Below are 21402 nucleotides of genomic sequence, written 5' to 3'. Positions count from 1 at the left end.
ATCACTGGGGAAAATGTTCAGGAGATCATGTAAATGCTATAAAGAGGTGTTTTCTGCTTTGCATGTACACTATGCTTCTTTAATGAAAAAGCTGGGGAAATGTGTATTAGTTTAAAATTTAATTTCCTGAAGAGCACAACGTTAATAGAAGGCAAAATAAGGCAAAATATCTCTAAAGTGTTGGCAATTTAACTCCTATAGAAAAGGTTTTGAAATGGGATAAAATAATATAAATTAAAATTTGCATCTACCCGGAGTTTTCTCTGACGAAAACGACAGGTGAACATTAGTGCTAGGAACAGCAGTAACAACTTCAACTCTGATCTTCTTGATTTCTTTTTTTTTTTTTTAATCCCTGTAATAAAATTCAAAATTTTGACTTACTGTGGAATAAGGACAATGAATTATGCTGATGTTGGTCTGTGTACTTTGGCTAGGTGGTGTAAATGCAGTAACAGAGTCTGCACTGGTACTTCAAAGCATATGCTGTGTATGTACATCACGTAAACTTTTGTAATGCTTAGTTGCTTGAATGAACTAAAACGACTGATTTATTCTCTCTCTCACAAAAAAAAAAAAAGGGTCTTTTAGTTAAAGCTGCAAAACCTCCTGCCATGGCTTGAGTTCCCTGACAGCAAGTTCTGGCTCGTAACCACTGTAGCTTACTGCTCCTGTTGCTTGTGTTGGAGTTTTTTGAACCCCCACCCTTGGGAAGAACAGGCTGGCTTTAAATTCCTCAGTCCTGCACCTCAGACTGAAGGAGTTATTTTTAACCTGCCTTGACCTCTGCCTGAGCAAGAATAAAATAGGGATTGGGCAGAATATGACACAAATCAATAGGTTATCCCAACAGATGTGATCTTTGGCACCGTTTTGCCTTGGACACTTGCTGCAGTAACAAAGATAAATGGTGATTTGTTAACATTGTGATCTAGGGACTGGGTGACTCAGTGGATCGTGTGGTAGCCTCTGACCTCTGGGTCTCCATGCACTGAACATCAAGATGAAATCTCATTCTGATAGTAGGAAGGGAAAAAAGGTCCACAAGGGTTGGGTGATTTTGGTTCAGCGCTAATCACAGTGCTCCACAAAACAATACAACAGGTACTGAATAGACAATACCTCCTGGCAAAAAGGAGGATGAGGAATAGAGCAGGAACTGTAGTGACAGAGAGCTAGTGATCAGTTACTGCAGTCTAAGACTTGCAGTGCTTTTAATGGAGTGACGCTGGAGCACTCAGCTACTTTGTCTCTTAGCCTACCTATCAAAGAGGATTTGCACCGGGGACAATTTGTGGTGGCTCTCGGTAAAAGAGAAATTGGTTTTATGAAAGCAGCCCCCCTTTCATTTTCTGGGACAGTTTCTGCATGTCTTTTGACCCTTGACTGATTACTGAAAGATAGTGATGTGGGTTTTTTGGGGACCTGAGCTATTGGAAACAGCAGATACAACTGGGTTAGCTGTGAGCCAGTCATGTCTACACTGACCTTGTGTGATCTGTTCCATATCTCCACAGAGTCCTGTTGCAGGTCCTTAGATAGCTGACTTTTAATACCTTCTCAGATGTGCAGTTTGTCTTGCTTCAGCAGTCCGTGGTGGTGTATTCTCCTCAGGGTGAAAACAAATTCCTGGAACAGAATGTCTTCTAGGACATCTGTAAGGATTGGTAAGCAGCATTTGAAGACAATGTCATGTTGTAACTAATCTCTTGTAAACAGGCATAAGCGACAGTGAGTTCTTGTCTCCCTCGGCTGGTGTGTAATTTCCCTTGCCATGAGGAGGCAGTATGGCAGTATCTCATTCTGAAGCTGAACTTGTCAACTTCAACTTCTTGCCTCTGGATTTCCTTGCCTACAGTTCTGCCTACAAGACCAGCACCCTGCTCTCAGGTTCTTTACCATGGTAAGTACGTCCTCTCAGTCTTGAATAATCAAAGGAACAAAAAGCTTGCACCCGCTGGGGACAAGGGATCTAGTAACTGCCTTACTGATGCATGCAAGATGCTTACATATTGGTTTTAATCTTTCCCATGTTGTAGATCCAAGGGTTACATGGGAGCTCATGTTGTGCCTGAGACCCCTAAGTCTGCTTCTGTGACAGTTGCCTGCAGCGTCAGTCCCACTTTGTATTTTGCACTGACTGGGCTGTGCATTGCTGGGTTGTGGAGAATGATGTGAGTCAAGTTGTTGAGAGTAGCCTCTTCCCTTGTTTTTCCTCATCCCACCCATCTGTATGTTGTACCTGTACCAACAGTGAGCTGGAATTGCAATGGGCCAGTGCAAGCTTCTACTAGTGTCTCTGTTTAGTGTAATCTTACCATTGACAATTGCTCTTGAATCGCAAACGGGGAGCCAGTTTTTAATCCATAGCTTGCATGCCCTATGGGTTGCTCACAGCACACATTTGTTACTTGAGATGTCACAGAAGGAAGTTTGAGACAAAGAATGTTGTCCTTCTTGTTCCTCTCCTCATGAGCAGGTGATGGTGGGAAAGACTGGCTCCTGAAAACTTTGCCCAGTGTCTTCCTTGCCCTGGACCAAGGCATCTCTCTGTACTTTGCCCAGGTGCCTGTTCTGGCTCGCAGTGCCTCAAGGTCCTCATGGCACTTGTTTCTCCAGAGACAGGGGCTGCAGCTTGCCTGTAACCAGGAAGGGAGCTTGTAGCCCCCAGCTCTATCCCTCTCCTTCCATGGGGACACAGATCTCCCTGCCATTCTTGCCTGTCCGTCCTTGGGCAGAGGTCTGTGTCCTCTCCCCTGCAGCCCAACCCAGAGCTCTCCCTTGCTCCAGGATGTGCAGAGCAGATTGCACTGGGCAGACAGAGTGAAAGCAGCATGTCCACCTCTCCATGCTCCTGCAGCTGGCATGCCACTGTTATCAGACTGCCGCTACTGCCTCTTTCACATGCCCTGCTTCTTTACTGTATAGAGAGTACATTTGGGGCTGAGCTTTTTGCTTGTGCAGAACAGGGGCAGCAGGGTGGTTTGTGGACCAGAAACGTGTTAGGACCTGCACACTGGGTGTGAAATGACACCTAAACTGGCTATGGCTGTAGCCTTGCTATGGATGTCCAGGTATGCTGCACTAGCACTGCTGTCTTTACCTACCAGGCCTGTCATCCTGTTGAAAAAAAGAAGAAGAAAAAAAAAAAAAAGAGCTGGAGAGAGAGGGTAGCAGCCTAACAAGACCTACTTTCCACTATATTTTTAGCCTCTGATTTTATTTTTCCCAGTATAATTCTGGATTAACTGTTTCATTGTTTTGTCCAGGCTGAGATCAAGTTTAACTGATCTAGAATTCCCCGCCAACATCCCTTTTGTCCTTTTCAAAATACAGGAATCTCACTATCATTGCTTCAATCTTTGCCTGAGCTTCATGTTGGTTGTTTTATTATTTTTTTTTTAAAAGGTGTGAAGTGGCATCACTCGTGAGATCTTTGGAGGCCCTTTAAGGTATTTCAGTGGGAAGGTTTATTTTCAACAGATATTTCCTCATGTTTCCCTTGATTGTAAAGAGCAAAAGATCTCCTCCATCATAAGATATATGGGATGAGCCATCTTCTGTTCTTCTTATTTTAGAGAGAATTACAACCTCTCTGTGCAGCTCATTCCAATGCTTGACTGTCATCGTGCTGGAAAAGCTTTTCTTCTATCCAGTCTGAACCTCCCTTGTTTCCGTTTGTATCTGTGGTGTATTGCCAACCCACAATCCACTGTCTCTGTCTTATTGATAAGGTCCTTATTGAAAGTCTGCTGTTAGGTCCCTCAAAAACCTTCTCTTCTCCAGGCTAAACAAGCACAGTTCCGTCACTTTTTCCTCACAGAGCACATGCTCCAGCCTGCTGACCACCTTGCTCACCCTCCATTTAACTTGCACCAGTTTATCAATCTCGCACTTGTACTGGGGCCCCAAAGGTGGACAACATATTCTAGATAGAGTCTGACAAGTGCTAAGTGAAGTGGAATAACTGCGTCCCTTGACCTGCTGGCTATGGGCCTGTGAATACAGCTTAGGGCGCTGCTGGCTGGTTTTGCTGCCAGGGCATACTGCTGGCTCGTATTAACCTTACTACCTATCAGGCCCCCAGGTCCTCTTCAGCAGAGCTGCTACCCAACCAGGCAGTCACTAGTATGTACTGTCACAGTGGATTACTTCTTCTAAGGTGTAGGACTTTTGCATTTGTCCTTGTTGAATTTCATAAGGTTCATGTTAGCCCAATTCCTGCAGCTTGTCTGTGCCATTCTGGATGGCAGCCCTGCCTTAAGCATATCAACTGGTCCCCCCAGTTTGGTGGCAAGTGCAAGCTTGATAAGAGCGTGTGCTTTGCTGCAGCCTCTAGGTTGTTGGTACAGATGTTAAACAGGACAGGTCCCAGAATACACCCTGCATACTTCTTGTTACTGGCCTCCAGGTAGTGTATAAACGTTGTCCTCTGAGCCTGATCATCCAATCAGTTTTTAACCCATCTGATAGTCCACTCATAATATTTTTTTATCAAACTGGAGACATTCTGGGAAACAGTGTGGAATGCTTTGCTGAAGTCAAGGTAAATGGCTTCCATGCCATTCCCTTTGTCCACAAGTCCCATTCTTTTCTCCTAGAAGAGAATCGGGTCTCTTCTTTATCCTTGGAATATCCACACAGACTGTTCCAAAACACCTTCTTCTCCTTTATGTGCCCAAAATATGTTCTAAGTGGACTCACTACATCATCCTCACAAGGACACGGGTGAGGCTGACTGGCCCTAATTTATTGGATTTTGAACCTCTTAAAAATGGATCAGAACGAAGTTATAGGTCAGAGAGAAACCCATAGTCTGTAAAGTTACTTTCAGCTGCTTTTTCCTTAGTCAGCTTACAGCCAGCACAGAGTAGCTGGTAGTATGCATGGGGTGAGAGAGATTTCTGGCTGGTTCAAATTTTCTATCAAGGGACATGAGAAGCCAGGAAGGAAGGGCTAAGATGCAAGTTGGAGTGGAGGCGGGATCTCAGAGGTGGTGTTTCATCAGTATGGAGGTGCTGGTGGAGAGGTGGAATGGAACAAGGGGCAGAATAACTGGGCTGCAACACTGAAGCAGAGAGAGCCTGTCGCAGGCATGTCCTCGGAGAGCATGGTGGGCAGACCACGTGGTGGGTTTTCTCATGAGTTGGTCTTTAAGCAATGACTTATAAAGCTGAGGGTTTGCTACTTGCTCTCTAATCACATACTGTGGGTGAATACATTTATTTCACAGAAATGAAGATCTCCGAGGGTTCAATTCAGGGGCCTTAAAGCCCTTTCCCTGCAACTCCACGCAGTGTCACTCTGCCTCTCACTTGAGGGAGATCTGCCTTCGTGCTTGGGCATCTGCCCTCACGCTCTCTGCTCTGTATCCCTCCCCTTTCTTGAGGAGGAAAATGGACCTCTACTCCAACCCCACCAAATGTCATGAACATTGGAAGGACACATTTGCTCTGCCCTCTTCCTTAAGAGAAGTTCAGATAAAAATAAATGCACCTTTTTTTGCAAGCCTCAGAGTAAGACAGCTGGAGCATTCATCTCATTCTCTCAAGGTGTACTTGTCGGCATTGTGATTAGTAATCCACAGGCAGCTTAAATGCAGCTGTTGTAATCAAAGCTGCAAAGTTCCTCTGTATATTGAGAGCTTTCTGTGTCCAATTCCTTCTTGCAGGAAGTCTAGAGAGATAATTCCCTTGTTGGCAGGCCAGGAAGGAGGGAGATAAGGCTGAGAGAGGGGACAGGGTGGCCATCGGGAGCACCTCTCTTGATCTGTTGCTGGCTGCAGGGCGAGAGGGCGGGTTTTAGCCCAGTATCAGATGTTGGTTTTTGTCAGCTCACCTGCAGTGGCCTCAGGTGAGAGAAGCAGCTCTGCTGAGAAGCTGTCCTATTCCTAGTGCTTTTCCAGATGGAAAGGGATATTTCCATGTGCTCTGTCTTCTAAATGGAGCTATTTGCAGTGAGAGGCTTTCGAGGGCAGAATGTGACCCTTACATTCACTGGCATGTCTGCGTGTGGAAATGCCAAGTACCTTCAGCTACTGCAGAAACTTTTATACAAATTCTTGAGCTTTCCAGCATGTACCCTTGTTTTCCCCACCCCTAGCTTTTGTATAAGAGAACATCCACAGGAGGAATGTGCTCAAGGGAGGCTGGAAGTAAGGGATAGGAATGGCTGATAGGGATGGTGGAAGCATTGGGGTTCTTGCAGTGGATGCATCTCCTTGGAAACTGGGGGGGGGGGGGGAAAGGAATGATGTGGAGCTCTTGAGAGCAGGTGATGACATCTGTAGAGACAGTATGGAGAGCAAACCAGGCTGAGCAAGTGCTCTTGGCTTTCAGTTGCTGCTGCTTATTCACTCATGTTTTCTTTGTGTGATATTTTACATGCATCTGAGTGCTGATGAAGCATTTGATTCTGCTGTATGAAATCCCATTAGCAGTGTGTGTTTGTTCTCCAGATAGGAGGAGGACTGGGAACTTAAAACTGATCAAAGTATGACAATGATTGTAAAAGAATCATATAAGCTTGAGACAGAAAGACCTGGTCTTTGCCGTTGAAGTGTTTAATAGCCTGAAATGGCCAGTGAGGTGGGACAGGGATCACCATTCAAGCTGGTATGATTAATCCTTTTCATTAGATATATGGAAGAGGAGGTAAACAGACCATTAATTAAATCTGCAAGGGATACTAAATTGGGAGCACTGTAACCAGTGACTGCAGTGTGGAGATGCAAAGGAATATGAAATTAGAAACAAAGGTAAGAAATAAAGGTCCCTACTGCCAGGACACAGTGCAAGTAAAAGAAAACCACATTGAACGTGCTATGTGGAGAGGAGAAACCTGAAAGACTATAGTGCCAGAGGGAGGTATGAGGGTATTCATTTTGTGCCTGAAGGTTGGGAAGTTGCTGCCCATTGGGGGAATCCTAAGACTGTGCTCCTTGGAGAGAAAAATTAGTCTGACTCATTGTTTGTGGAATTCAATGGAAAGTCTCCTAGAGGCTTCAGTGAGGTTTGGATACAGCCTGTAGACTGTCTGAGTGCTGATGGATGAGCCAGTGGGACAGTGGTCAGAAGCACTATGTGCACCCAGCTGAGTTAGTGGGCATGCTTTGGAGCAGAGGACCCATGTCCACTGTAAGGACCTCCATCTTTAGAGTGTCCTCAGGCCACTGTAGCTAAATTACAGTGTCAGAAGGGATCTGAATAGGGAGCAGGGGTGGGAGCAAAAGGATTTTACTGCAATGCAGGAGCAGGAGAATGACAGGGGAGGAAATTAGTGAAATCGATAATGAAATGTTATATATAACCAACCTGCTCTGGCCTTCTTCACTCCTCCCCTTCCAGCATCTCCAGAGAGCTGCTCAAACATGGCCTCCTGGTCAATACTGACTTCTCATAGAGTAAGAGGAGCAGGAAAGTAATGAGTTTGGTGCCAGGAAGGTGTTAATGTGAGTGAGCCAGGCTCAGGCCTAGGAGTCCCAGATTTCCCTTGGGACATTGGACTCTCACTTTGTGTTTTGTCCATTTAGCATTTGAGAGACAAAAGAGAGCAGTAGGGCTCTTGGAGGTTAACATTCACCCTTTGTGCTGTTGGTGAATCTGCCTCATTGTCAGCCTAGACTGTGTGGGGCCATTGCTGCAAGTTGTGCTTCCTTATGCCCCTGACATTCCTATTCAGCTGGGGCATGTGGTAAACATGGCCCCTACATCCCCCGCCAGTTGTAGATGGCAGCTCTGGAAGTGAGGTGGTGTGAGAGGACTCTGAAAATCCATCCTGTGAGGAACAGTTCTACGTGTCTGTCTGACGGCTGGATGCCATGAGAGCTGTGCTGCTCTGCATGGGGGCTTTCCAGTGAGCTGGGTCATGGATGCCCCCAGAGGTGCTCACAGCAGGGATGAAGTCTCTACACAGCCTTTGAAGTGCTCAGCTGAGGCTGGCAGAGGCTGAGGGGAAGTGAATGAACTTTCCTTAAGGTGAGGTTGTACCAAGCATCTCACCAGGCTGGTGAGGTACTGATGTGCCTATCCCATCCTCAGTGGAGCAGGGAGAGGTGAGAAGGTGAAAGGGAATATATACTAAAACTGTTTTGTAGGGTTAGAGGGTTAGCATTGATTCTGACAGGCCCAAGAACCACTTTTACAACAAGCTCTGAATGAGATATGGCTGCTTGGTTCAGGCTGTGTTTGAGCCAGCCACCAAATGGTGGAGCTGGGTGGTTCTGGGCTGTTACACCATGTGAGAAATGCTGTGTGAAAGGCAGGGGATTTCAGCAGTAGTTGGTTGCCAGTCTGTAAAGGTCATGGAAGGGTGAGGCAGAGCTGGGAAATGTAGCCAGGGAAGGAAACTTATAGTTTTTTCCTTTGATGGCTTTTTGTACCCTGCAGTGCTTTCCAGCTTGACCTCTGCAGGCTGGGTTCACATGGCCAGCACAGTTGTTCTGCCTCTGGGTAACAAGGCAGACTTATCTTGCTGCAGCTTCTGGTGTCCACACCTATCTCCTCATCTAGAGAGACAGAGGAGGAAGGTCTAGACACGAGAAGGTGTGGGGGAGTTAACACGGAAAAGAGCCATCCAGCACTTGAAATAGAGCTAGGTGGAGTGACAGTGTAGAAGCATAGAAGTTATCACACTGGTGTGCACCCAATTATCTCCCTGCTCCTGAGTCCTGTTTCCCAGGGTCGTTGATGCTCCAGAGGAGTCGAATTTGGGGGTAAGGTATTTTTCTCTCTTTCTGCTGGTTTGAGGTTGGCTTCAGACTCCGATTTTGGATATTCATTGCCTTTTCTCCAAGAAGGTGGGTCCAGGTGGTGCATTGGCAAGCTCAGGGGACAACTCTGTACAGTTCTTATCTCTTTCTGGAGGAACTTTAGAGATGGAAACAGCTATTGTGTCAGTGCAGAAAGCCTAAGGACAAATCAGGCCCTTAGGCCAAAGAGTTGCCACCCAATTTATCCATAAAGCCTGTGGGAGGCTCCCTCAGCTGGCATCCAGTTACTGATGTGTGGCTGGGTGCACCAGTATTCTCTGTTGTTCAGAGTCTTACCAGCTTATGAGTTTTAAATGAATCTCTGACTGTCAGGATGATCATTTTACAAGAGAAGGTAGATTGTCCCAAACTACTATGAAGTTCTTGCAGCAAGTTTTGGCTGCTGCCAGTGAGAGAACAGAGGACTGGAGAGCCTGGATAGATCACATTATAATTCATGTACCTATCTGATCCTATTTTTAATCCTGCTTAATCTGTATCTTCAGTGTTACCTGGTGGGAATAAGTCCCATGAGTTAATGTGGCTTCATATATTCTATATTCTCCACGCACTTTTCTCTCCCAGCTTTGCAGTCCTGTTTCTGTTCTCTTCCAGAAGACATTTGGTGTTAACTGGCTATGATAGCTCTCTCTGAGGGCAAGATTCCCTTGTGCTCTTTATGGTAGTATCTAAGGAAGGAAAAAGGAGGGCAGAGACGTTTCCCCTAAGAGATTCCTCCAGCATTCAGAGATAGTGCTACTGTAGAGGACAGAACACAGGGACAAAAATTCCTATCCGTTATCGCTTACTATTTCCTTCCTGGTCTGTCTGAATGAGTGCGCTTTTTTTTTCTGCTTTTTTTTTTCCTTGCCACCGCTGTAAAGTGAAAGGTCTTTTCCATTGAACTATCTGTGTTTCCTGTATTCATTTGGAAATTCCAGCCCTATGGAAGTGCTGTCTGGGGGCAGTCTGCATTGCCTGGCTTTGGCTGACACTGGATTTCATCCACAGTTGCCTGCCTTTCTATCCAGCTTTGTCACTGTCAGGTTCTTCTCAGTCCACTTTTACCTTGATTAATTTAAACGAAGCAGTTATCTGCAGTTTTCTACCACCTGTTCTTCTCAGTTTCCAGGTCACTTGTAACATACCACAGTAGTCCTAGCATAGTCCCTGGTGCAACTGTGCTTTTGACCTGGTCCCATGCTGAAGACTAGCTGTTCATTCTTTACTAACATTTTCAGTTTCACCCAATTTCTCATTTGTGTCAGAACTTTCACTCCACAGATGCTGGTTTTACAAGAGTGTCTCTGAAAAAAAGCATTACCTGGACGTCCACATTGTCAGCTTGTTACCTCACCAAGTTGTTTCAGTGGTACCTTGACAGAAGTCCACTAAGCAAAGGACTAACTCTTGTTCCAGAGTGAGAGAACTGGCTTAATTGGTAGCTGTAAATTAATTATATATATATAATTGTATATAGTTTATATGGTTGCAATTAAATAAGCTCGTAATTGTAACTCCAGCTTGCATGGGTATAAGGATCAGGGCCTTGAGTGAGGAAATCATGGGGGTTCCCTTTAGTGTGGCATTTTATTCTTCCCTCACATCCATCATGGGTAAGCTCAGTGTTTTGGGTGTTAGGGGCCCATCCAGGGGCTTACTGGGAAAGCTGAGGCATACTGGAAGAAGGCATACTCTTCTCGAGCATCAAGTCACATTTAGGTGCCCTGACTTCAGCCACGGCGAAATCAAAGGCTACTACAGTCCCCGCCCATGGGAAATGGGAAATGACGTTGGGTGGTTCTCAAAGATAATTGCCTTTGCACTCTTTCTCCTTGAGAGGTCTCCTTTAGGCTGATTTCTTAGAGAGGGATATGAGCACTGAGGAGTTAGTAGGAGGCTGGTTTTGTGGGACACTCCCCTCCTGAGAAGTCATTGTGGAACTGAGGTTTCTCCAGGACTTGTGGATGGATGCACTTGGTGTATCCCATTGTCTGATGCTTGATTCTCCCCTCGTTCCAGTGTTCCTGGTTCCCCTCAGTACCCAGCCTTACAATACTGCTGCTATTCTCTGCTCACTGGCATGTGCTTCCCAGGTGCTCATACCCTCCTGCTTCTGAGGCTGACCCTGTGATGACAGCTGCCTGGCTGCCTATCAAAGGCTCCATTTAGAGCCAGCCTGAGAGCAGACAGAAAGCTGCAGTGTTAGACCCCGAAATATGACACAGTGTGGCTTGCCTGCTTTTCAGTGGGTCCTTGACAGCCTTTCAGCTCATGTCTGTCAGCCCCCCTGCCAGGCACACAAGTTCACTTCCATCTTGGAAGAAGGGGAGAGAGAAGTGACATTTCACCGAGTGGTGGGCACGCCGGGGGATGTAGGGAGATAAGGCAGGATCACAGAAGCAGCTGAAATCCCCAGCGGATATTGCGTTGCTGGCTGGATTGACAGGTTAAAAGTATTGCTGGGACAAGTCTCCCAGTTCCCTCTGTCCCAGAGGACTGTGCGGTGAGAACAGCACTCAATCCTAATGATTCTTGGCCTACGCTGGGACCAGTTCTGCCATAGCCTGGCATGAGGACATCCATGGGGAATTTGTTTCCAACTCTCAACGGGAGCTACCCACAGAATGGCTTTTTAAATAAATAAGTTCACTTAGCAAACAACAGCAGTAAATGAACAGAAACACTGACATGGCCAAGGATGAAATATTAGCATTTTTCAAATCCGTTTAGTGAAGACAGGCCCTGGGCACTGGTTCAGGTCCTTGTGTTAGTAGGCTGTTTGTGAAGCACTAAGCTAACTTACAGCCAAAACCTGTCAGCTTCTTCCTGGAGCTCAGAAAGGCAAAACTTGTCTTAGTTGACAAACTTAAGTCTGGTCTAAAAACATAATACCTTTGCATTTCTTTCATCAGTGATCTGGATGAGGGGATTGAGTGCACCCACAGTAAGTTTGCAGATGACACCAAACTAGGTGGGAGTGTTGATCTGCTTGAGGGTAGGAAGGCTCTACAGAGGGACCTGGACAGGCTGGATCGATGGGCCAAGGCCAACTGTATGAGGTTTAATAAGGCCAAGTGCCGGCTCCTGCATTTCGGTCACAACAACCCCAAGCAACGCGACAGGCTTGGGGAAGGGTGGCTAGAAAGCTGCCCAGCAGAAAAGGACCTAGGGGTGCTGGTGGACGGCCAGCTTAACATGAGCCAGCAGTGTGCCCAGGTGGCCAAGAAGGCCAACAGCATTCTGGCTTGTATCAGGAATAGCGTGGCCAGCAGGAGTAGGGAAGTGATCGTGCCTCTGTACTCGGCACTGGTGAGGCCTCACCTCGAGTACTGTGTTCAGTTCTGGGCCCCTCTGTACAAGAGGGACATTGAAGTGCTGGAGCGTGTCCAGAGGAGAGCTACCAGGCTGGTGAGGGGTCTGGAGACCAGGTCATATGAGGAGAGGCTGAGGGAGCTGGGCATGTTTAGCTTGGAGAAGAGGAGGCTGAGGGGAGACCTCATTGCCCTCTACAACTACCTGAAAGGAGGTTGTAGGGAGGTGGGTGTTGGCCTCTTCTCCCAGGTGAATAATGACAGGACCAGAGGAAATGGTCTGAAGTTGCGGCAGGGGAGGTTTAGATTAGACATTAGGAAGAATTACTTTACTGAAAGAGTGGTCAGGCACTGGAACAGCCTGCCCAGGAAGGTGGTTGAGTCACCATCCCTAGAGGTATTTAAGAAACGTCTAGATGTGGCACTTCAGGGCATGCTCTAGTGACAGGATTGTAGAGTTGTTTTTGGTTTTGGGTTGGTTGGTTTGTTTTTTTGTGTGTGTATGGTTGGACTTGGTGATCTCAAAGGTCCTTTCCAACCATGAAGATTCTAAGATTCTATGATCCAAAGTTCTTACAACACGTTAGTCAGAGCACAAGCTTCAGGCAGTGTTTTGGCCACTCCAGACTGCAGGCAGGGAAAGGAACAGGGTTTTTTTGAAGTGACACAGAAATGCTACATAGGCAACAGCAAACCAAGGTGACTTGTTTAAAGAGCACCACTTCAGTGACTACAGCTGATTGTGATGCACTGAAAGGGCTCCCTGTCGCATCACAGCAGCAAGCAGCAGGCTCAGACAGTCCTGGCTTGGAGAACCTCCCTGCACAGGTAGGAACTGCTTCCTGCCCACAGCTCAGTTTACTGGGGAAGTGATTTGTCCAAATGCTTATCTAGTCTTTACTGGTTCACCAGCTCTTGTGGGCTGTAGCACAAGATAGCATGGCTGGAGGCTACTATCTTGCAGAATTTTTCCACTCTTGGAAATATGTGACTATGCTTTTGGGTAAGGAGAAAGTTGCATGGGGAGCCTTTTCTTTGTGGTTGCTTGATCCAACCTGATCTCCACCAGTAAATCTGTGCCAGCTGTGTGATGTGAGTGGTAGTTTCAGCCCAGTATGCACTAGAGAAAATCTCATGCGCAGAAGCTAAGGCTAGGGCTCCTAACCTGAAGAGAGAGATGTTAACCCTCAGGAAAGGGATATCACAGTGGGATGAGGGTCTTCCCGAGGAACTTCTCTGTGCAGTCAGTGGGGAAACACTGGTGACTGACCAGTGTGTGGTCCAAGCTGTTACCCGTATGTCCCAGAGCAGGGCACTCTCCCAGGCAAGTGAGTGGTCCCAGGAAAGAGGGACAGTGCTGGTGGGTGCAGGGTGGAGGATGGGTCTTGCTGGGTCAGCAGATATGAACTAAGCCAACACAGTAGTCAGGGGACCAAAGGGCTGTATTTGCCTAATGAGAATGGTGCATGAGGCCAGACAGGTTGCAAGGGCAGGGAGAGGGAAGTTCACAATGCCTGGGGATGCAATCCTAGGGACACAGGGGATATAGCAGTGGGGCAGAGACATGCTGTCATCACCTCCCCACGTCACACTCTGTTCCTTGCCCTCTCCTATACGTGGCAGATGGAGGCATTGCCTTTGTTTTATGCTGTGATCCATGTCCTTTATCCCAGGTACTGAGTCTGCAGTACCTCCTGCCTGTTGTTAATGCCCAGGCTATTCAGCCCCAATATCTAGGGCATCTTGTCCACTTCCTTCCCTGTGTTGTGCAACCAAAGTCCCATTCTGCATCCCTATTGCTCTGTTCCACATGCAGCAGTGCCCCTTGCAGTCCTTACTGAGAGGTTAATAAAGACCTACTGGCTGAGTTACCTTTAGCTTTTATAAACCAAAAAATACAAACAGCATGTAAGCAGCATTCATTACTTTGCACGCCTTCAGCTGCTTATTGGATACACATCCCCCTCCCTCTAGCATCTCTCTCTTTTTTTAATATGTTTTTTTTTAATTTGTTTTGATGAATGAGTGACAACCCTGACACCCGATTCGCTGAGATTAATAGAAACGACACAATATTTACGTCGCGCCGACGAGCAATTATCCTGCCATCTATCTTTGAGATTATCTTTCTGATTGAAAACTACTCATCCGTGTAATCGGAATTATTTGGAATTAGAAGGGAATTTATGGCCCCTCTCACTCTCCCTCCTATTTGCCTCTGCCTCCATCCTTCTTCCCCTTCCTTTAAGAGGGGTCCTTTCTTCCTTCATTCCTTCCATCCTTCCTTCTTTCAGCCTTGTGGATGGAAACAAGTGCTTCAATGAACGAGGCTTTGCCGTACAAGAATGGTTGTTTGTGGAGATGGGGGAGACTGGGCAAGACTGTGGCCAGGCAGGCACTGGGGACAGTGGGGATGCAGCGAGGCTTGGGCAGCAGCCGCGGGATAAAATTCTCTTCAGAAGAAGGCTGGCATGGGAAATGGACAGACTGAGTACGTGACACAGCGGAGGCTGTGCAGGCAGCACTGCAGTGGCAGAATAAGTGGAGGCACCTCACTTATCTCCCTTCTTTGTTCCGTTTTACAGTTCCTTCCTTATTACACTGTTTTGAAGATGCCTTTCACTGGCTTGCTGCTTAGTAATTGTGCCCCTTATGCATTTATTTTATCTAAATGCTTATCTGAAAGTATTTTTCCAGCTCAGCCTGTGTAGGAGAAGGACCCACGCTTGTGGACCACTTCTTGCTTGCTGTGAGACTTTCTGTAGCTGCTGCTGGTGTTTCTGTTACTTCAACAGTCCCTGGAGACAGCCTGCTGTCCTCCAATGCGTGGGATCTGGCAGTCTCACTTCAATACTGATGTCCACCAACACAATGCTGTCTGTATTGGGCTTCTAGGAAATACTCTTGCTTACTTGTCATAGCTTGAAGGAGCTAATAGGTGGTATAGGATCTCTGATGGTTTTTTTGCTCACTGGGAAGAGCTCTGTCTTTTTCAGAAGCATTTCCCACACTTTTCTTTATTTGCTTTTCGTTCTTTTGCTGGCCTGTGATGCAGAAGAAGCAACTAGTCCTGTTTTTTCAGGTCACCTCCAGAGGCACAAGATACAACTCTCCCTTTTTGGAGGTTCCAGGACGGGATAGCAAAATTCATATATGCTCCCTCTCTTCTCTGGAAGCCTGTCTCTCAACACAGTCCTCAATGAAGCATTTCCTACAGTCCCCTTCTCCTGTGTGAAGACAGGAGTGGGACTATCCTACTACATATAGAAAAAAATCTGTACTGTAGATCACTCAGCACTGAGAACCTCTCCTCTGTTCAAAAACAGCGCTTGATTTTTTTTTTTTTTTTTTTTTTTTACAAGTGGTTGTGGCAGTAACAGAGACAGTGAAGTGGATGTCAGGGGATGTCAAGCAGCAGGGACATTTTAAACGGATCTAGTATCTAGTAGCATCTGTGTCCTTTGAGAAACACAGTGTGGAAAGGTCCTTGGCTCATGTGAATCCTGCTGGAGAAGAGAGAAGGGAAGCAACGTAGGTTTATGAGCAAGTGCCATGTGTTGAAAGGGAGACACAGGCTGAGTGCTGAAGGAATTCATCCTGAATTCAATTGCAAAGATACCTGCTAAAATACAAGCCAGGCTGACATAGATGTTTGATACTGAGAGCACTGTAAACAGTTAATGACACAAGGATGTGGAAAAGGAAATGTGCTTTGAGGTACAATTGCTCTGTCAGCTCGAGAGATCTAGGCCCAGGTGGGAATCCCAGATCCTTCCGCCCAGAAATACCCAATGTTGTTATTAATTAGTATGGAAATATTTTCCTTTCTTTAGAGAGGGCTGTTGAATTGCCAGTGGGATACTGGGGGGATGGGTGTGTGCGTGTGTGGGGTAGGCTATCAAGGAGCTATTAATTAGGTTACTTCCCACTGCTGTTGACATGCTGAGGAAGGGGGTTGTTTGTGGGCCAAAATAAAAAGGAAAGGGAAACGGAAAGACTGGGAATGAGAATGGAAAGCATGAGGAAAAAAAGCAGTTGGGTAGGACAAAGCACATATTCTGAAAGAAGAGGTATGTTTAAAAAGACATTCCTAAGATTCCTGAAGCAGAAGACGGGAAGAACAAGAAACCAGGATATGGTTAGAACCAAAGGGGAAACTCCTTTGAGACAGCAGCAGTGTGGGTTGGACACAGCCACGCAAGAACTGACTGATCCTCTCCTGTCTTGTCACTGGTTTTGTTGTTCATACTTCCATAAACTTGGCACCAAAGCCTCCTCATGTCACAGTAGTGATATTTTATGCCAACTGTCACTATGAAACAGGAGAGAATTTGGATGAGAAAATTCTTCAGTTGTAGGTTACCTTCCTTTGCTGGCTGGGTCTCTTACCCACTTCCGTTGGAATGGGATCTTTATCAGCTTTCATGAGTAATCATAAAATACTAATTGGAATTTTTGCTTGGCTTCCTACGTAATACTTCAACCACTTACTACTTTTATCAAGGTCTCCTTGTGGTCTCTATCTCTCTACTTCTGGTCATAGCATGTACAGCCCTGGGAGAGCGCAGACACACAAAAAAGCATAAAGTGATAGTGTAACTCTGCATCTAAGCAGTAGGTCCTGCATTTACAGTTCTGAGAGAGTGCCAGAAGAAAGAGACAAGGAATGTGTGTGGCAGTATGAGTTAGAATAAATGAAGGATCTATTCACAGAGGGGAAAGAAAACTGAGCAAGTGGGTTACCTAAAAATATCAGTGCAGGCTCCCGGCTCCCTTGCAGAGAGAAGAAATCAGTGCAGTTGTGATTATTCAGAGAAAATGTTTTGGGTTTGTGAAGGGGGAGGAGTGGAGTGATAAGACAAAGACACAGCATTTATACCTCATATGAGACCAACACAATCCGGACCTATTTATCCTGAGATCTGACTCTAGAGAACATAGCTGTCTGCTGCATTTTATTCCAAGAAATCTGTCGAGTAGGAAGTTGGATTCTGAGCATGCAGAGGACCTACCCAGCCTCCTTGGAGTAATACCGTACAGAAGAAAAAAAGCTGTCCAGGTTGCAGCCTACCATCATTACTTCAAATCCTCAAGCTCCCTAAGAGATCCAGAGTGAACCAAGGTGGTTCGAAACAGAGAAACTGATGAAAAGAGGGACTAAATCTAGAAAGATAATTTGGCTTCCAGTTCCAGGGGTTTGTGCACAACAGTGGCAATTTATCAGCACGTGAAAGATCGCTGTTAGTTAGCCTATGCACATCTGCTGGGGGCCAAGGAAACTGTTGTCCTTAAATCTGCCACAAATCATAGAATCCAGGAGCGATCACAGAGCCCTTGCCTGCCCTCTTCCTATGATGCACATGAGGCAGAGCAGGGTAGAGGTGGGATATCTCATCAGCAAGGAGAGGGGTGGCAGCACGAGAAGAGTGAAGCAGGATGAAGCTGAGTACTGCACAGGTGAGGGCTCCTGATTCCAGATCCAGCTCTTTTTGGTTTAAGAGTGGGGTGGGGTTTTTTAGTTTGGTTAGTTTCATTTTGGTTTTTTGTTTGTTTGTTTTTGGGGTTTTTTTGTATTTTTTTTTTTTTAAAGAAAATTAAATACAGATTATATTGCAATATTGTGTCCCTTGGGAAAAATGCCTTGTCAGTCTAATTTGGATGTATTCTTAGGCCTGTTTTTCGACGGGAATACTACGTATGTGATTGCACTGGGTGAGTTTGTGTAACTTTTGAACCTGTTATCTAATTTCAGACACATTTTGCACCCAGTCAGAAGTCTGAAAGGTATTAAGTTCACGCAAGTTTCGTGAAATAGGTGACAGGTAGAGGAGGAAGACCTTATTAGTATCCCTTAGGGAAAGACTGCAGAATGAGCTCAGTCTTATTAGAGTCCAGGAAATCCATGTGGGACAGGGACTGTCCAAATGCCCCAATTACAGAAGAGTTCAGCTGAGGCTCACATCTTGCCGTGTGTGCATCAGAGAATCCATTGGTTGGTCAGTGTCTCTTGTAGATTCTCTAGTGACTAGTAAAGCATGAGCTTCCTTCTTTCTGGACATTCATAATGCTTCTAATGCATGTGGATTCCCTGGAATTTAATAAGAGGTGAGTAATATTGCTGCCTCAGTATAATACAGTTAAAAAGCCAGTCAAATGCAACAGAGAAAACTATTGGAAACAAGGCTTTTTTTTTTCAGGTACCTGAGAAGGCAATGCAGACCCAAAATTTTCAGTAGAAGATTCTTTCTGGAGGTAAGTTGAGGTGCAGATGTGAAATTGGTGATGTCTGTACTGACTCTATCTTCTGCCCTCTAGCTTATGCATGCCCCAGTTTTCATTGCATAAGTCTCAGAAAGTTTGAGTACTGGTTTCATTGTGATTTTGGATCCCAGTATACTTAAACTGGTACAGGTCTGGCATGAATACTACTTTGGTATGACATACTTAGTTCAGCATATCTTCTTTGGAGCTGCAAGCTAGACTAACATAAATGTGGTTATAGTTATATAACTTTGTTCAGTGCAATATTCTTATAAAATCACTCCTGTGAAGTGGGATAGTTACATTTATACAAAAATGATGCGGACCAGGCCTCAAATTACAAAGTATTTGCAGTAGAGACCATATTTGCATAGTTGCATATGCGTGGTGTTTAGTGTCAAAGGGCCCAGGTTCTGAATGCTGCTTGTAATAATAATAATGATAATAATAACAATAACATAAAAGGGTTACAAGTCTGGCTGGGGAGTCACCACAGCGTGTCTGTAATTAGTTGTAGTAAAAATGATCATTTATGAGGCATCTGGAAACACTAACTCTCAGAGATGAACAGTAACTATGCAGTCATGTCTGTCATGGCACAGCCTTAACGACATTTTTGTCAGGGAACTTCCTTCCTTTTTGTTTGCTCTGTATCACGAAATAAAGGTAATGTCTGAATGGGGTTTGTTTGCAATCTTGCCATTACGTGGACCACTGAGGCTCTCCATGACCATTTAATGTTTGCAAGGGAAACAGGTAACATTTTGCAAGCATAATGTAGCAATGCAGAAGCAGTTTCAGACATTCTGAGGAAGGAGGTGAAATAAGAGTTTGCATTCATGGAGACCCTGTCTGAAGAAATCACCTTTGAAGGAGGGAATCAATGAGCAGTTCAGGGTAGGGGGCTGCTTCCTGGTGTTGTGGCTTTCGGTGTCAAGTCTTGTTTGCACTTTGATTAAAGTTTTCTGGAGTGAGTAACAATTTCTCCAGATTACCACCACCACTCAGAACAATAGTAGTTAACATAGAAGACTTCCAAACAATTCGTCCAAAACTCTGCTTTTCGTTAAATTTCATAAAAGAACCACCGAGCTTTAGGAAAGTGTTTGCTTGGGGAATTTGCTGATACAGCCGAGAAATATGAAATGCCCTATGGTTACGACCAGCAGGCCACCTGCCTCCAAATTAGAGCCTTGCTTTCTGCCTGGATGAGAGCTAGTGATCAGTGAGAAAGTGAAGAATAAAATAACTTTCTTTAAACATAAACATTTTATGTGAAAACTTAAAAAGGAGACATAAAAAAATTTCCACAGGCTATATATAGGTTTTCTAACATCTCTTTCCTACAAATTTATAAATGTGAATTGAGTCTGATAATGTGTCAAAAAGAAACTTCTCCGGAAGAATGATGCAGATGTAGCAACACAACTCTGGAGAACAAGCTTCCCAAAGAGCAGAAGGCAGTCTGTCCTGCAAGTTTATGTGAGGTTTCACCAGGTGGATGAATCCCAGGATCTCATGGCAAGGCACATGATGTATCCAAGAGAGAGAGATTCTGTTCTTGTCTATGCTACTTAAGGCGTATTTACAGGGCACAGGAGAGAACCGTGCAGTGATAACTCAGCTTGGATACAATCTCCGGGTGCTCTCCATTTGAATTAATATAGCCTGGTTCTCATCTGGATATAAAGTCCGTATGAACGAGGCTATCTTTCTGCCAAAATCCAAAACAGCTCATACGGAGCACGCTGAAATAGCCCTGTATAGCTATTTTTTGCTAACATACCCTTATTTGCTGTGTGACATAAAAATGAGGCTGCTTCTCCTGGAGTTTCTGTTACCTGGCTGTGAAGTGCTTTGATGCTAACTGCCCTGCCTCACAAAGACGCAGAGGGCTGAATTCACTTCATGGTGGGTTGGGTTGGTTTTTTCCAAGCGTGTGATCATTGGGAGAGCTGCGTGGTACGTGGCGTGTCAGGGAAGAAGCTACTGTGATTGCTTTAGATCTTCCTCTTTGTGCTCAGTGAGGAGTCGCAGCCAGGCCATGTGTGAGCAAGTGTGTGTGAGGCCATGCCCGTGACACATTCCTGGAGGGAGGGGACTCGCGAGGAGCTGGGCCTCACCTCCCTGCAGCAGCAGGGCCCTAGGCAGAAGCGATGGAAGGGACTGGTTATTCCAGGCAAGGACAGGTCCAGGTGTGGCAAGAGCAGAGACTAAAGCGGCAGCACAGGACTGAGCAACCAAATGTCTGCATCTGAAACACGGACTCGACAGAAACCTTCCTCAAGCAGCTGTTTCCAAGGGGCTTTGGGTAAATCCACTTGAGGTTAAGAATTTGACAGATTATTTCTTTTTCCCCCTCCTCACTGTTAAGCCTCAATGAATGCGACATCTTTTTACGGGGGGTAGGTGGGGGGTGGGGAGGAGGAGAGGAGGATGAAGGATAATATAGCTTGCTGTAGACTGTGCTATGCCTGAGCTCCAGCTCAGGTTCCAGCAGCTTTGAATATCTGTGGTGAACTGCAGGGCACCTTTGAGCGCGGAAGGGGCCCATAAGCTCTTCCAGGAGCATGGGGGGCACAGCATGCTCCCCACCAGGGCCTCAGAGGCATTGCAAGGGGGGATTCTGTCCGTGGCACACGCCAAGGTTGTTGGTAGGGAAACTGTCGGGTTTTTGCCTCCTTCTCAGCTTGGCAGGCCGTTGGCTGGCAGCATGTAGCTCCAGCTGGATGAGGGGACAGTTGTGGTGCACTTGCCAGAGCACTGGCCTCATTATCCTGGCACTCCCTGGCACTGACACCTCTCTTCTGGGGCTGTGTTTGTGGCCCTTCCTTTGCGTCATCTCAGTGCATAGCATAGCATCCTCAGACCAAATCCTGAGTGACTGAAACAAGCAATGAAGCTCGGCAGCAGCATAGATGGCCCCTGCAGCTTGTCCCCTCTCTGCGTGTGCTGTAGCCTTGCTCCTTGGTCTGGGATGAGCTCAGTGCTGGGGAGCAGAGTTTCTGACTGCCTGGGGAGTATACAAAGGGAACACTAAATCCTTTGGCAAACCCCTTTTTTCTTGCAAATACGTGT

The 21402-nt window shown here is 45.9% G+C and overlaps 1 protein-coding gene across 1 annotated transcript in view; it reads left to right on the top strand.

The window, feature by feature from the left end:
- Positions 1-21402, top strand: part of ESRRB (estrogen related receptor beta) — a 170864-nt gene that overhangs the window by 6978 nt on the left and 142484 nt on the right. Inside the window, exons 4-5 of the mRNA XM_054200862.1 lie at positions 1720-1903; positions 18261-18315. The gene's annotated coding sequence lies outside the window, so the exon portion shown is untranslated. The remainder of the gene's footprint in view (positions 1-1719; positions 1904-18260; positions 18316-21402) is intronic.

The sequence above is a fragment of the Rissa tridactyla genome, chromosome 4, assembly GCF_028500815.1.
Source record: "Rissa tridactyla isolate bRisTri1 chromosome 4, bRisTri1.patW.cur.20221130, whole genome shotgun sequence".
Classification (NCBI taxonomy): Eukaryota; Metazoa; Chordata; class Aves; order Charadriiformes; family Laridae; genus Rissa; species Rissa tridactyla.
The sequence above is the reverse complement of the archived record's forward strand: the minus strand, read 5'-3'. Positions and strand labels throughout refer to the sequence as shown.